The following is a 17,030-nucleotide window of genomic DNA, read 5'->3' on the forward strand; positions in this document are numbered from 1 at the left end:
AGGTGTGATGGTGTGGGGGGGTTTGCTGGTGACACTGGTGGGGATTTATTCAAAATTGAGGGCACACTGAACCAGCATGGCTACCACAGCGTCCTGCAGCAACACGCCATCCCATCCTGTCTGTGTTTAGTTGGACCATCATTGATTGTTCAACAGGACAACGACCCCAAACACACCCCCAGGCTGTGTGGGGGCTGTTTGACTAAGAAGGAGAGTGATGGAGGGCTGCACCAGATGACCTGGCCTCCACAGTCACCTGACCTAAACCCAACTGAGATGGTTTGGGATGAAACGCACCACATAGTCAAGGCCAAAGAGCCAACAAGTGATCAGCACCTCTAGGATCTCCTTCAAGACTGTTGGAGAACTGTTTCAGATGAGGACCTCATGAAGCTCATGGAGAGAACGCCAAGAGCGAGCAGAGCAGGAGTCAAAGCAAAGGGTGGTTATGTTGAAGGATCTAAATATGAAACATGTTTTGTGTAGTTTCACACTTTTTTGTTAACTACAGAAGGGTTAGGGTTAGGGTCCATGGGTCCATGGGTTCATAGTTTGGATGCCTTAGAGAGAATCTACACTGTAAATAGACATGAAAATAAAGAAAGCAAAAGTTAAATGAGAAGGTGAGTCCAAAATTTTGTGTGTGTGTGTATATATATATATGTATATATATATATGTATATATATATATACATATATATGTATATATGTATATATATATATATAAATACATATATATGCACACATACATATATACTCACATATATGTGTGTGCACATAAATGTATACGCACACACACAGCAGGTAAAATAAGTATTGAAAAGTATAAGTATAAATAAGACGTCTATAAATTAAGTTGTGTGAAAAAAATGGAATGATACAGGGGGCGACACGGTGGTGCTGTGGTCAGCACTGTGGCCCCCCAGCAAGAAGGTTCCGGGTTGGAGCCCCGGCTGGAGCAAAAGCCAACTTTTATTCTTAAACTGCCTCAAACATCAAGTTGTTTAATGTTTTTTGTAAGATCTGCCACAAGGTCAGGCGTTAGTTGTAGTAGTGTAGAAGGATATGTGAGCTTCTGTCTGCAGAAGGATGCTGGGTTTAAAATCAGAGAAATATCCTTCAGATCATTCCAGGTATTCTTGATTTAACTTCAAGGATATGAAGGAATACTCACAGAGAGTCACTTCCACCGTGGGAGGTTTGTCTCTTTTGTATCAAAGTGGATTCTACAGGAGTCCGAATATTAGGGATTCTGTATTGTGTCAAGAGTCAGAATTCAGAAGATGGGAGTGGTCCTGGCAGCCCGGTGCAGCAGTGGTCAGCACTGTCACCTCACAGCAAGAAGGTTGTGGGTGGAGCCCTGGCTGGAACACGGGATCTTTCTGGGTGAGTCTGCATGTTCTCCCTGTTCCTGCTGGGTTCTCTCTGGTACTACAGCTTCCTCCACAGTCCAAAGACATCAAGAGGGGACTAGGTTAATCCAGACTCTAAATTGACCGTAGGCGTGGCTGGGAGAGCCAATGGTTGTCTGTCTATATGTGTTGGCCCTGCCATGGACTGGTGACCTGTCCAGGGTGAACCCTGCTGGGATAGGCTCCACCCCCTGCAACCCTTAACAGGATAACAGGTAGAAAATGGATGGCTGGCTGGATAGAATGACATATGGATAAAGTGGTGAACACACTTGAATGTATTGAATGCTTTGTACAAAAGCCTTTATTGGTAATAACAGCTTCAAGCCCCTCCTGTATGGACTGCACAGCGCTCACTGGAACATTCCGAAGTTTAGAAAGCCTTCTGTAACCACTGCCATCAGCATGTTATGCAACAATAAGTCTGTGAAGGTCTTCAGAGCGCTTTTCTTTTACCATCATGAGATGTTTCTTGTATGACACCTTGGCAATCCCTTTTATAGGCCATTGGTTGAAACTGAACCAGCTGACATGAGTGTGCGCTGACGAGGGGCAGGATTCTAATGACTGATGGATTTAGCTGTTATCTTGGCTTCCTGTGCCTTTTTGCACCTCCATTTCTTCATGTGGGCAATACTTTTTCCCTGTGTTGTTCCATTCGTTAACACATAACTTAATTTATGGACATCTAAGGTTTGATTTCTGTGCACGTGGGGGTTGCATGGATTGTTACCAACATCTGGTGAAAATTTCATGTCAGTAGCACCTTTAGAAATATATCTACCTTTACCCGGTGTAAACATATACAGTATATGTACATGATGCGCAAAATTCAACCTCAAACTTGACTTGAGCAGCACTCATCTAAACAAATACATTCAGCCTCAATGAAGTTTATGAGAGTGTATTTAATGATCCTGCTTCAGCGTGTGTGTGTGTGTGTGTGTGTGTGTGTGTGTGTGTGTGTCCCTGTGGTTCAGCCTTGTCTCAGTCAGAAACACCCCACTAACCACATGCTGTGACTCTGGGTTCTGTGACGACAGACGCTCATTTCTAAGCCAAGTGTTCGATGGTTCACACCTGAGTTCAGACCGTAAGTCTTCATCCACAACATTATTATACTTTGTTCAGTAACACCCTGAGCCTCCAGGGATATTACAGGAGGGATCAACAGCATTGCTACAAGCACCAAAAAAACCCTCATTGTTACAAAAATAAAAGCATTTCACAGGGACCCATCACGATATTCATGATGGCACAGCAGAAAACCCAATACCCTCCCTGTTCTTCAGCTTTACTGAAGATTAAGTATAGGTACCAGATAAGGTCTGGCAGGGAACAGAGGAGGCGGAACTGGTTCCCTCTGCACCGACAGACCTGTGAGAGAGCACACAACTGCATCATCGCGTGTAAGTGAGCAGAACACTGAACTGCTCCAGAGGTTCTGCTCGGGTGCTTTGATAGCAGCCTCTGACATCAGAATGTGAGGTAAAAGTTATCGGAGGTCATTTCGCCGGGGTAACTGATTCATCCCTAGAAAGAAGTTGAAGATCTCCAATACCCAGCATGCGCATCCTCTCATGACACAGAGATGAACCACGGCGGGCCGGAAGTGAGGACCCATTCATTGATTTGTTCTGACAAAACAAACCAGGGGTGCGAAAACAAATACTACTCAATAAACTGGTCATCTGACTAAATACTAATCAGTCAAGCAGGATCACACAAGACAACAAGGAATGCCACAAATACAACAACCAAATAGTTGACGACAATACACAATAAGAGTCCAGAACTAAAAGTCCACACAAAACTGAGCTGGCCGTGACACTGCCTCCTTCCTCAGACAAGTAGAAGGAGGGACAGACAGAGGAAAAAAAGAAACAGGAAAAAAAAGATCTAAAAGAAATAAATCATGAATTCAAAAGCTTGGTAGCTGAAACGTAACGCATAAACAACTGTGACTTTGTAATTTGGCATCTGCACTTCCAGTTGAGCCCAGTTCAGCTGTAGTCAAGGTGATACGACTGGCTTTGGGGTAGTTGTAGTAGTAATGGATGAGTGTGAGGTCACGTGAGACACAGAAGCAAGGGGAAAGTGAACTGTTGTGGTCCAGAATTTGGGAAATCAGAGTAATTATGTCAAAAAGTGTTGGAAACATAAAACCATCTCCAAGGATCTGAAAATCTCTGAGCTTACAATGTTCAACAACATCACCAACACATGCTGCAAGTTGCTTCAATTCATTTTTCAACACTGAAGGCATACATAATTTGTTCACGTGACTGAAAACAGAGCGCAACATCAATCAGCCTCTTCAAAAGACCTTTAATGTGGGCCATCTACACGACCTTTGACCTTTTACATCCCCAAACTAGCAAACATTACTCTTTGTCTGTCTCCTGGCTTTAGAGCTCCCAGTGAATATATGATATACACACACTGTAAAAACTTGAGCTCACTGAGTAAGACAGTCAGACGCACACACACACACACACACACACACACACACACACACACACACACACACACACACACACACACACACACACACACACACACTGTATCCTCTCAGAATGCACCATCAAAACACTCTTGTGTTACAGTCCTGTTTGGGTCATGTGCACTTGTAATTACGGACATCTAGCTTGAACTCTAAATTGTGTTTCTTATTTTTCATGGTTGTGTCTCTAGTTTGTGTTTTTGGTGTTTTAGTTTGGTCCGGTCAGTTCCTGTTTTATTTTGAAAGCTCCACCTGTGTCTGTTTGTGCTTGACATTTCCTGTCGATGTCAGTTTCTGTCTTTCTTTTCTAATAGTTATCTGTGTCTGGTCAGCTAATCGGTCCTTGTCAGCCACAGCCTTCCCTTTTAGAGCTTCTTGCCCAATCAGCTTCTTGCGTGGTCTGTGTGGGCTTCCTGTTTCACTTGTCGTCAGGTGGTCTGTTACGCCTCCACGTGACCTTGCTGCTCCTCCAGGGCTCTTTGCCTCCTTGAGTTTTCGGATTATCTGCTCACATGCTCAGTTTAGGTCTTGATTTGATTTTGTGTTTCATTAAACCTGCACGTCATCAAGTCTTGCTTTTCTCCTTGCCTCTGCATGTGGTTCTTGTTCCACAACACCTCTGTGAAATCAATGGCCAATCAGAGGCAGAGCAGGGCTGTGGGCGGGTCCTCTGGGTATGTCCAGCAGGAAGAGGTGGAACCTTTCAAGGGACACAGCTTCTTTGTGGCTCTGAAATGCAGGCAAAGCTCAACGGCTATATTTAGCTTGAAGCTCAAAGCAACCCTCTCATCTCATGGCAAGATGAAGGCTCATTTATGCTCAACATACATAGGAAGATGTATGTGTCTGTTTCATAAGATGTCACCGTCACTGCTCACACACTTCCATGCGTCATTTATTTCAGCATGGATGTTAACCAATACATCCACCAGGGGGCAGCCTCCACTGAAAAGTTTACAACAACAACAAACTCAAAAAGAAACATGGTGACTGTGGAGGAGGTATTGATAATGTAAATCTTGCACATACAACATAAACAGGTGGGGGTTGGAGAGGCCGAGGCCGAGGAGGACGGAGAATTCTTTTCTCAAGTACTGCCGATGAGAGAAGTTGATGGCAAGCGCCACTTTTGGATGTCCGCCGGATCATTTGATAACCGGCTTTGCCGGGTGGCCCCCCACATCCGGCACAACAAGTCGCGCAATCTCCCCTCAAAAAGTCCCGCCGTTGCTATTTCCTCTTTGTGTCTCACTAGAGCTACATATCAGGTACTGCCAGCAACACTGTCCCCATGATGTCCAGTGGTACTGCTCCTTTTGGTCCGAATCCATAAGTTTCATAGAAACATGCAGAAATACGGATGAAACGAACGCAGAGTACGGACACAAGGCTCCATCCGGATCTGTATGCCTATTTAATACTGAGCATAAATGGGCCTAAATTCAGTGACATTGTGTCAGAAGTGTTAGTTGGTATGAAGGGGACGGTTGGCTCAGTGTGCTGCTTGCAGTCGTTGGTCGAGAGGGCTGCTTTTAGCCTAAAGAAAAATATATGTAGCTGGTTCTCTGCATTCTAGAGACAAGGAAGTAACGCAGGAAGAAAACATCTCTGTGAGCTCAAGACAACTATTTGTGAAGACAAACTTTTTAGTGATAATATCACTGTTATTTCCAGACACACCACTAAGGTTCTCTAGGCAGCTGCGATTGAGCGCCTGGTGTCGTAGTGCCTCTGTGACGGGAGCGAGGCGATGCTGACCTCTGAGATGAGGCAGGAAGCATTTTGCTGTTATACTTAGTTTCTTATATGTTGTCAAACTTAATTCTTAATCATTTAAATGGGCTGGGCAACATATAGGAAACAACTTTCAGTATAACAGCAGCACAAATTACAGCCTTCAAAACCACACTCCACTCAAATGGATGCAAGTAGAATTACCTCCCTGTGGTTGTGTGCCTCCGCCAACCAGTCTAGTTGCAGCTCACATTCATCCAAGAGGCAATAAATATTTGGCCCAAATGTGGCCCACATCTGTTCTCAGTTCCGTCCTCTTAGGCTTTAAACGACGGCATCGACTCAGCTCATCGGCTGCCTAAAACCTGCCACAGGTCCACCTAATATGAATCAGAACCGAGCAAATCTTATTAGGAGAATTTGTTACATAATTGCCATGTAAATTCTTGAGTTATGGCCTTAAATGAGAGGTCACAGTGACCTTTTCACCACCAAACCATTTAGATGACAGCCGCTGGCAGAGGGGAGATTCAGATCTGGTTTTGCACATTTTATTGAAACAGCTGAGACAGACTCCGACCCCACAAGCCTCTTTTCCCCTTTACACTCTTGGGCTGACTGCATTTCGTCCTTGAGACAGAAAAGGAGGGGATTTGGGTCACTTGAAACACAGAATATGCTCGCCTCACTTTTGGTTCAAATCTGTGATTCTTATCTGATCTCATAGAATTTATGAACCAGGTCTCTCTAACTTTGGCTTGATCACATCTCAGCGGCAGGGAACAATGTGCAATAAACTGTGTTATCCATAGTTTCGCTTGTCTGACCTGACTTGAGCAATATTTTATCTTCACATATTTCATTGTTATATGTGTATCCAAAATGTCTGGCGTTTGATTTCTCTGTGCAGCGATTGAGTTTTGTGGGCTTTATTTTTAAGTGTGGTTACGTCAGCCTGCTGTAAATTAACGCTGCGCTACAATCTGGCATATTTAAATGTGATGCAAATGTTCATTAACCAGCACGAACCCTTTTCATGAAGAAAAACTGGGACGTTTCTCAACCTGATCCTTCAATCACCTGGAACAAACTTTTGCAAATAGACAGCTTTATTGTCTGCATCCATTTTGACAATTTTTTTCCATATTAATTGAAAATTATTTATTTTCCTCTGAAATCAGCCATTAAATAAAAAAATCTGGCATAAAATTTAGCAATCTAACTTTTTATTCTGGATAAATCCGCATGTGTTTTAGACCGATGAATTTTTTTTTTTTTTTTAAACTTTGAACTCAGAACCAGCACAGAGCACAGATGAGGGGCCAAGGTGACGGTCCAGTACAGGTCCAGAACACTCCAGACCACCAGGTTAAAAGAATCCCACAAAGGACGTCACATAAAAAGTTTGGTTACTTAAAGAAAATAGAAAAAACAACAGCAGGAACAACAGTTTCAAAATGGCCTGGACCGACTGGTTTCTGTGACGTCCACTGCTGGTATTATCAGGCAAAGTCCTGGCACCAGCAGAAGGTTGGATTATAATTTATTGTAATATGAATTTTAGTGTAGTAACAAATCAATAAACAGCATCTTCTACCTGTCCTTTCCAGTGATGCCACACTGCCATCTGCTGGAGGGAAAAGTCTAGTGGTGTTTGGAGCTCAGAGAAACAGAAATGTATGTATTTGACATGATTATGAATCACCCAGGTAGAAAGATTGAACATGTAAGAGGCCTTTACACCCCTATGAAACACATGCTGTGCTGCAACAACAGATTCATGCCTAATATTTCAATAAATCAACAGCCATTGATTGGAGAAAAGCTCATGCCGCCAAGAGAGGTCGTTCACTGCATTCACCTTGAATTAATCACCTGACAATGACCTCAGGCTCAACGCCAGCCTGCGAGTGCGTGCATCAGCATCACGGAGGCTGACACACAGGGTGAAAAGTCCCTCTGGTGTCCTTGTTCCAGACACTTTTGCTTGGTCCTGATGGAAAAGACGTTTCATGGTAAGTTGGGCAGGAGAACACAAGAGGAGATGGGAAAGGCAACAGCGGAGCTGTCAGAATCCGACTGTGCTTTCATCACGTGACATCATGAAGCGACAGCATGGCGCTAAAATATTTCAAAGATTGTTGCATAACATGAAGTTACTAAAGGCCCCTATTAAATGGCAAAATCACTTCAAGAACCCACGACATTTCAAGTCAATGTCACATTCCTTCTGTTTCTGTGTTGTCATGGTGACTTTCTGTCGTCTCCCTGTAAGTAGATCCCACGGTTTCATTCACCATGAACGCAACGCCAAGGCAGTGGTACCTGAATTGTTTGATCCGGTTCCATACCAAAGACAGCATAGAGTGCGTCTCGCAGGTTGTGTCATGGAGGCTACTGGAGGCGGACGACTGTCAGCCTCCTGAAAGGCTGCAGAGGTCGGTCGTCCATCTTCATACTCGTATGTGCAATCTATCAATTTGCTCTGTGTATGAAAATGACAATGATATCATATTTCAAAAATGAAATGTTGTCAGAATGGCTCTCTCTTTATAACTGCAAAAAAAAAAAAAAAAATCGAAATGATGTAACCATCAAATCTACGACCAGCAGCTCGCTCCAGTTGACGAAGTGCAAAACCCTGCATGGACTTGAGTGTTCTGACTCAGGTTCATTCGTCTTATCTTCGATTTCTCTGGCTTATTTTGCACAACAGCAACAGTTCAGGCTGCTGAACACAACCTGTCAAGTAATGTGTGGCTAAACATTTGGGTTTTCAACAAAGATGCTGTGTTTACACAACAGTTTGATACTGCAACCATGTTTCAATGCTTGAATGATTATAAATCAACACAGTCATGCACCTTGTAGCTCTTTTTGGTGAGCCAGCTCATTTGGCCCATCTCAGCAACCATACAGAACCTTTAAATCCTTTCTTACCATCTAAATTCGACCTCTTTTGTGACTGTCACTCATTTTTGTGCTATCAAAGCTCTGTAACCTCTCTGTGACACTCAGTACGTCAAGAAAGCAAGCATCCAGTCAGTGAGCGAGTGTGGGCTCGTCTGACTAACCTGTCTTGAATTAATAGGAAAAAAGAAGAGAATTCAGCCCTCAGACAGGAGCCGACTCACATTGTTCACTTGAAGGAGCCGACTCAGTGAACCATCACGTATACAGTATGTATTCCCAGACGATTTGATGATACCTTGATTTGTAGTGCAGATGTTTAACATATGATAATCTGGAACACTGAATAACACACCCCTCAGCATTGTGTTCAACATCATTTCCAGTTGGTGGCCTGAAATAAACACCAGCCATTCCGCTCATTTTTGGCATTTTTTATTGCATCATTAATAATCCCAACATCTGAATTAACTTCTGAAACATAATGTTTCAATGTCCTTGCTGGAATATTGTTTCCTGAGATTTTGTGCTTTGTTCTTCTTCGTTGCTATGATCTGGTACATGTTGTAATTTGCTAGCTTTGAACTCTTCACATGGTGAGTTTTGGTACATTTTGTTAAAGAGGCAAAACCCAAATTATTAGAAACTTAAGTGTTTAAATTGTCTTCACATGTGACAGTTGAACATGAAGGCACGAAATGACTGCTTTGGTTCGCAGCTGGACATGTGACACATACACAAGCTATTTTATGAGATGGCTGCTTCCTATTAAGACCTTCAGTCAAACAACTAACGTGACTGAAGACATCTTCAGGGAACAGAAATACACGGCAAGTGTCACTGTGTCTGGGAGGCAAATGCCACATTCTACTATGTTGCTGCACAAGGCAGAAAACGTGTCAGAACTTTTCCAAACCGTAGAGGAGTGGTGAGGTTTGCTGCGTTCGTAACATCTCCGTCATCAGCACCGACGCGGAGTCATTATCACACTCTCAAGTGTTAACAATCAAAGATGTGGAACATCGAGAAACTCTGAATGCCACCCTCAAAGAGTTGGTCTGACTTCAATAAAATAGCAGTCACCTTTCAAACAATTAAAAGTGCTTAACAGATTGAAATAAGCAAAAATGGACATGGAGGTCAATGCAAACTGAGCAAAAAATAGATACACACACAAACACACACATATATATATATATATAATTAAAATAAATGAATAAATAAAGATAACATAGTTAAAACAGATCAAATAGATTAAAAAAATAATAAAAAGGAAAAAAAAGTATAAAACTGCGACAGTAAAACTCCTCATAACATCCAGACTAAAAAGAAATTGGGTCTTAGCTCTCATTTAAAAGTATCAGCACTTCCAGCTCATCTCAGATCCTCTGGCCAGCTGTTCTGGAGCACAGTGATTGAAAGCAGAGCCACCAAATGTTTTACTTCTGCTCTGCGGGGGATAAAAAGAAGAGCTGGCAGATCCAGGGGTCTTCCTGGTTCATAAACTGAAAGCTTGTCCAAGATGTAGTTTGCTGCAAGGTCATGGAGTTCATTATAAACAAATAAAAACTTCTAAAGCCAAGACACAGTCTGCAATTATAACAGTAACCACATTAGAATCTGCAAAATCACATCTGGCTTCTTTGTAATTGTATCCAGTGTGCTGGGTTTCTGATGTAAGTGGTGAATGCGGCACTCTGGTGTCAGCACAAAAATCCTCCCAAAGACCAGAAAAAAGTCGCTAGTTTTGTAACTAGTTGCTTTTAAAAATGTCCGATGGAATCATAGCTCTATAAAATAGGGGCCCCCAAACAGCATCTTGCATGGGGCCAACAAAAAACCCTGAAACAATCCTGAGTATTTGATTGAAGTCAAGATTATGGGCCGTAGCCGGTTGCTGTCAGTGCTAGAACTCGTTTGTCTTGGCTTCCCCGCACCAGCAGTGGAGCTTCTGGATGGTTGTGATGATTCAGAGGGAAGTAACCCTTGGAACCCTCCTCCAGTCACGACGACTTCTGAACGTTTCTGTGGCCAGTTAACGAGCAGCATTTGGCTAATTTGCAAAAGCAACATAACGTCCATCACAAATTGGACAGACTCAAAACCCGAACCTCAAATCTACTGAAGGCTCTCAGTTTAATAGATGTCAGATGCATGTGAAGCTATCAACATACAAAACTTTTGTTGCCATGGAAACCTGGACGAATATAACCAGGTGAAGGAGTGTTGTGCTTTCAGCCATGAGGCCAGTTGAGGTCCATTTGTCAGACAGGAACTGCCAACTTTGTTTAAAGACTCTCAAAAAAGGAATTTAATTTCATCATGAAGATATTAGCTTTTTTGTTATAAATACAGTTGGTAAATCTGTCGTGTCGTCCATGCTGTGCTGTTCAAAACCTCAAGACTTCCACAGATGATCCACGATAAAAGAAACTAAGTCAGAAGGTTTTTCCCTTGAAAAAATTAGTAACTCACACAAACGCGCTTCCAAAATGGTAGGTGCTGAAAGTAATCATTTTGTTAATGATTATATATAATATTATATTATATAATTTAATATAATATCCTGGCTTTTTTAATCTTCCCTTTTTTTTGGATGGGAATACTTTAATTTCCTAAGAGACTACTGGTGAAACAATGTTCTGGAGAAGCTTCCCTCCTGCTGAACCAAGACCCACAATTTAGAAGCTGACACAGGAATACAACATGCAGCACTCATGATTTAGTAGCGCTTCTGATGAGGAACTGGATCCCACAGTACATGTCAGTACGGGTGAAGTTATGCTCAGTGAACATTTCTGAACCAGAGTCATTATCTCAGAGACAATAAAAAGGGTGTTGAGTCCAGGAGAACAACCACACAAAGACAAGTATACACAGTGAACGGCTGGAGTAGAATGTCAACATTTGTCTGGCGTTCCAACAGCAATCAGGCTGGAACCTCAGGACCCCTCACTACAAGCTTCAGAGAACCCGGCCGGCCAACTCATTTCAGAGGTGAGAATGAAGGGGAGACTTCCTGACTGTCTTCCTGAGGAAGACATGAGTGCACAGAGGTGAACATTCCGTGTTAACTGGAAGCTCTGAACGTAACCACTGAATCATACGATTCAATCAGCATGCGATCAGAAACTGCAGTCGTATGTTTGCATCCAACTTCTATGAGCTGGAGTCCATGGAGGCCTTGGATGTTGACCATCTCTCAGACTTATTACCTCTTCACTCCCCCAAATCAATCACATATTAAGGGAGTTTAAAACTGCTTTTCAATATTGTTCCATTTCCTCAGAAGGAAACAGAAACCCAGTTTAGTGATTTTCTGTCAAATATCCAGAAGCTGTAACTGAGGAGAAAGCAGTAGAATTACTATCACCACCGTCATGCACATCCTTTCGCCCTCTTACCCAGCAGGACTGATTAGATTAGATTAGCCAGATTAGACTGCTGTGGTAAACCCTCTGGAAAATGTTGATAACAAGAGAAAAAAACATTATCACATACAACAGGAGTTGTTCTACAAAATTGTAAATGTAACAATTTGCTAGGCCTAAACCAAAGTGAGGAAAACTGAAATGGTTCCGAATTAGCAGATATTGTTATAAATGAAATTAATCATTGATGATGGTCATTTTTTGAAATTTTATTTGGTTGTACTTTCTTTGGTCTGAGGTGTTATGATGTGATTCATATCATGATTATTGTTACCGAAATCATTGATATTATCATGATATTGTTCACATGTGCTGGAAAATTAAATCAGCCGGGGACCAAAGTCAAGATTAAAGCAAGAACCTCCAGATCAAAGTCAGAATTCCTGATGATGTCATCAGGGGCTCCCACTTTTACATAGAATTCTGTCTTCGATCTCAGATTAAAGAAACCCAGTCTTGATTGGTTTATAAGAGCAGCCTCAGCTTCACTAGTGAACACACGTCAACCTGGTTTGTGTTGTTACTAAGAAGATGACCTTAAGCCTTTGGTTCTAACAATGACTGGACACCAACACACCTGTCAATCAAATCAGACGCTGTGGACTTCAAAGTATCAGCTGCTGAGGAAACTCACATAAGGACACAATAGGTGAGTATTTTTTTTTTTATTGTCATAGTTCTTTGAAAAAAATTAAAGATTTTGGTGTGAACAGTATTCAAAGACAAAAACTCCTGTTGCTGGTTAACTTAAAAAGCAAGTTCACTGGTTGTTAAATTAAAATTCAATAATTCGATTTTTTTTCACATCCTTGCTTTTTGTTCAGCAGCCTCCAACAACAACATGAACAGTACTTTTGTAGGCAGCAGAGACTAGAAATATTCTCCCTGAATGAAGCGAGCGCTGCGTGGTGACACACACAAACACAGAAGCTAACAATACACCCATGGTGCCACTGAAGAGCCACATTTTCTTAATTTTTATGGACTTGTTGGCAGTCGGTGAAGAGTTCAGAAAACCCCTGAGTCCAATAAGACTGACAGCAAATTTGATCAAATTTAAAACAGGTCCTGATTTAGATCCTACTAGTTAATTTCCAGCTCTTCACAGGTAAGAGAAACAATTCACTCCCATTAATTTAGTTCAGCTTCACCTTTTAAGTTTCAGTTTTTGCAGACATTCCTTTTTTCTGACCGCATGACAAATTAGTGAGAAAGGTTAAGGGTTAAGTGTTTAGTCTGCACTTTGTACACAAAAGGTTACACATTCACTTATTTGAATTTGCAAGTAATCATTTGCACATTGTTACTTATTTGCCTTCTAAGACTTGAAATCAAATTGCATTAAAATGATGTCAAAGTCTTCAAATTCAGTTGAACTGTCAACACTGTCATCCCACACCACTGACAGCCTGAAAAGCCTTTGGCTCTTAAACAGAAACTAAGTAAAAACATTTTCCAATAAGTTCATATTTGAGTTCATGATTTAGAATAAAATATAGTACAGAACCAGCCAGATGGTTACTGGGACTTTGGGAGCTTTAAAGCAAGGACACAATTCCATTTTTGACATTTGAGAATCTAAAGCACTGTCCTCTCAATCCTGCAGAGTATTTGCCACTCATGTTCTTGCTGCAGATCTGAGTCATCTGTCAGTGATACTGGTGAATAAATTCTACCGCGCCTTCGCATCCTGCAGATATGGGATCACACCTTATCCAAAGAGCTCCATGTTAGTCGTGAGGAGCATCAGGTCCTGAAGAGGCAGAGGATGAAGCAGGTGTGATGGTGTGAAGGACGTTTGAAGGAACCTGTGGTATAATATATGAATATATCAATAATATTTGGAAAGTTTAAGTTTTATGTGGCTGTTTGTTTTTGTTAGAACTGAAATCTATTTGATCATAGGATTATCAATGCCTCCAAGGTGCAGGGGAGCTCCTTAAACAGATGCAACAGAATATGCAGCAAAGGCCATTAACAAGGCAGCACAGTTGGAAATAAAGTACATCACCTCTTTTAAAGGTACGTTGTGTTTTCATTGTACTTTAGTTTTGATATATTATAGTTCTCTCAGAGCTTGCCTCTACTCAAGGGTTTAGTAAAGGCTACGGAAAAAGAAAGGAAAAGCACATAAAACAGTACATTTGGTTCTCTTACCCTAATTCTCTTGTGGTGGCCTGACTGTATTGCCACTGCCTTGGGCCACTATGAATCCACAGCTAGTAAGCAATTATAATTAATCTTGACACCTGAATTCATTTACAATTATATAAAAAAATGATTTGTGTTTGTGCTTTCAAACTGATGCCAAATTAAGTGGAGGCTTGTGATTTTTAGGTATGATGCAAATTAGGGATGGTAAATGGGAAAACATTTATTGAAATTACAGGTTCCAAGGTACTGGAGCCTATCCCAGCTGACAGGTCCAACACATATAGACAAACAACCATTCACTCAAACAGGCACATTTACGGTCAGTTAAGAGTTGCCAGTTAACCTAACCTGCATGTCTTTGGAACCTTCTTGCTGTGCGGCAACAGTGCTTACCACTGCATCACTGTGCTGCCCACAGCAATACACATGTCATGTCGAAATAGGTAAGTGGCTGTCAAAATCAAAGGACTGACAGATGGGAAGAACGACACAGATTTCTCTGTTTATTAGAAAGATATGCGGTCGTGGTTGTTGATGTGTTATGAAAGGAGTCGTGGCGACTTATACAGCATGTAGGTAGGGCTGCACAGTTTATCAAACATGAATCCCCATCACAGTTTTGACCTCCTAAAGTGTAATCAAGCACTTCCTAAACTAACAACCAGCCACTGCCACTACACTTGCACTTTACAGCAAGAATTCCAAGTGGTGGAGTGACAACAGGGAGCAGAAAAGTCAAATGTTTGGAACAGACGATGAAGAGATTGTCCCTTTTTTACAGCAGTATTGGTGCAGTTGTACTTATACTTGGCACAATGTGCAAGTTAAATTCAACCAAGAAAAAAAAATACACTATTGTACTGCTCATACAGCACCAGGTGTGTAAAAGTAAGGTACTTAAATAGAATATTTCATGATGATGTACAGTTTTTCAAGATTCTTTGCCTGTAAAAAGTAATAAAAAAAGTGCCCACTCAATCTCTCGATGCTGAAGTTTGAATGTAGAGATGACATTTCGGCCTTAGTCTTTGTCCAAGTCTTTACAACAAGTGATGACAAACACAGCTGGATAGTGCAGATGGTACTAATTACAAGTGACACACCTGGAGTTGATGAAAATTGACACATCATTAAGAATGCATTCATTTTCTAAACACTGTGGTTCCTTATGGTTTTAATGTTGAATTTGAACTATGTGTGTATATGCATACACCTAACATATTACTAAATAGCTGACAGGTCCTTAGAAAATTGTTCCTAGTCTGGTCAGGGAGCTCTACTTTGTCTGATTGATGATTTAAAGTGACAACCCTGTTTATGTCCATGTTACAGCCTTGAGCCATAAGGCTTGTTTCTCCCTTCCCTTGTGTTTCTCTTGCCTTACAGAGGACCATCCATCTCCACCCTTTCTGGTCCCTCTAGATCCCCAGCAGCTGATTGGTGCAGGGCCCCACCAATGGGAGAGCAGCAGCTCAAGGACAGACTAGTATCAGTGCACACAACAGACACAGCCAAAAACCAAGAGAGAGTAGATATCCTGAATATTGTGTCGCCTTTGGTTTAGAGCAGGATAACGTGTGTGTGTGTGTGTGTGTGTGTGTGTGTGTGTGTGTGTGTGTGTGAGAGAGAGAGAGAGAGATAACTAGAGTAGTCAGTTAGGCTTTTATAGGAATATTTGATTTGTTCATGTATCAATTTAGTCATTAGACAGTTAACGCCTTTCATTTTAAGGAGTCCTCTTTTTGTTATATTTGTTTACACATTGTTCTAGGCAAGGCAAGGCAAGGCAATTTTGTTTGTATCGCCCATTTTCACAAACAGTTTGTCTCAAAGGGCTTCACATGGCATCATAACATCATCCTCTGCCCTTCGACCCTCACATCGACTGAGGAAAAACCTCCATAGAAAACCCTTTTAACAGGGAAAAATCTGAGAAACCTCAGGGTGAGCAACAGAGGAGGGATCCCTCACCCAGGACGGACAGACGTGCAGTAGATGTTGTTACAGACAAGAAAACAGTTTACAATACAAAATGTGGGAAACATGGAAATGCTAATAACAGTTGAAGAAGGAAGCTTCTTCTAGGCAAGGGAGGCAGGGAGAGTGGGCCAGCTTAATGGGAGGACTGGATGGCAGACTGGTTCATGGGAGGGGAGCTCAGGCTGGTTTAACAGCAGGGGAAAAGGGGGTAGGGGGGCAATGCAGGCAGCGGTTGGTGCATAGCAATGGAGCTCCAGTGGATCTATGGAAACACAGAGAGACTGCGAGACACCAAGGCCAAACTACAAAGTGCAACAGGTAATGGTAATGACAGTTCCAAAATGTGTGGAGGAGAGGAGAGGAGAGGAGGGGAGGGCTCCATGTAACCAGATGTGTCCCCCAGCAGTCTCAACCAAAGCAGCATAGCTATCAATGGTTCAGAGCTACCTGAACCAGTCCTAACTGAAAGCTCTGTCATAAGGGAAGGTCTTAAGCCTGGACTTAAACGTAGTTAAAGTGTCTGCCTCTCTGACCCATGGAGAGAGCTGGTTCCACAGTAAAGGAGCCTGGTAACTAAAGGCTCTACCTCCCAGTCTGTTTTTAGAGATACTGGGAGTCACTAACAGACCTGCATTCTGGGAGCGGAGTGCTCTGGTAGGACAGTAGGGACTAATGAGTTCTTTCAGATAGGATGGTGTTTTATCATTGAGAGCCTTATAAGTCACAGAAGGATTTTGAAGTCTATTCTAGATCCTACAGGAAGCCAGTGGAGAGAAGCTAAAGTGGGAGAGTGTGTTCTATTTTCCTAACTCCTGTTGGGGTGTGGTTCTTACAATGAATTGTCTAGTCTTGTGTGCTTACATTGCAGCAAAGACAAGGGTGTGTGTGTGTGTGTGTTTGTGTGAA

The 17,030-nt window shown here is 42.0% G+C and overlaps 1 long non-coding RNA gene across 5 annotated transcripts; it reads left to right on the top strand.

Moving 5' to 3' along the window:
* Window positions 1–12,502: 12,502 nt before the first annotated feature.
* Window positions 12,503–15,697, top strand: LOC147267404 (uncharacterized). Of its 5 annotated transcripts, XR_015112243.1 has the most exons (5): window positions 12,503–12,639; window positions 12,818–13,098; window positions 13,597–13,803; window positions 13,896–14,012; window positions 15,531–15,697. It is a non-coding gene; the product is annotated as an uncharacterized LOC147267404 (long non-coding RNA). The 5 variants fall into 5 exon arrangements; XR_015112241.1 differs by lacking the exon at window positions 15,531–15,697 and having other exon boundaries at window positions 13,896–14,114; XR_015112245.1 differs by lacking the exon at window positions 15,531–15,697 and having other exon boundaries at window positions 13,687–13,803; window positions 13,896–14,114.
* The last annotated feature ends 1,333 nt before the right edge of the window (window positions 15,698–17,030 follow it).

The sequence above is a fragment of the Aulostomus chinensis genome, chromosome 3 (assembly GCF_037954235.1).
Source record: "Aulostomus chinensis isolate RoL2024-O1b breed Wild chromosome 3, RoL_Achi_v1.0, whole genome shotgun sequence".
NCBI classification, from domain to species: domain Eukaryota; kingdom Metazoa; phylum Chordata; class Actinopteri; order Syngnathiformes; family Aulostomidae; genus Aulostomus; species Aulostomus chinensis.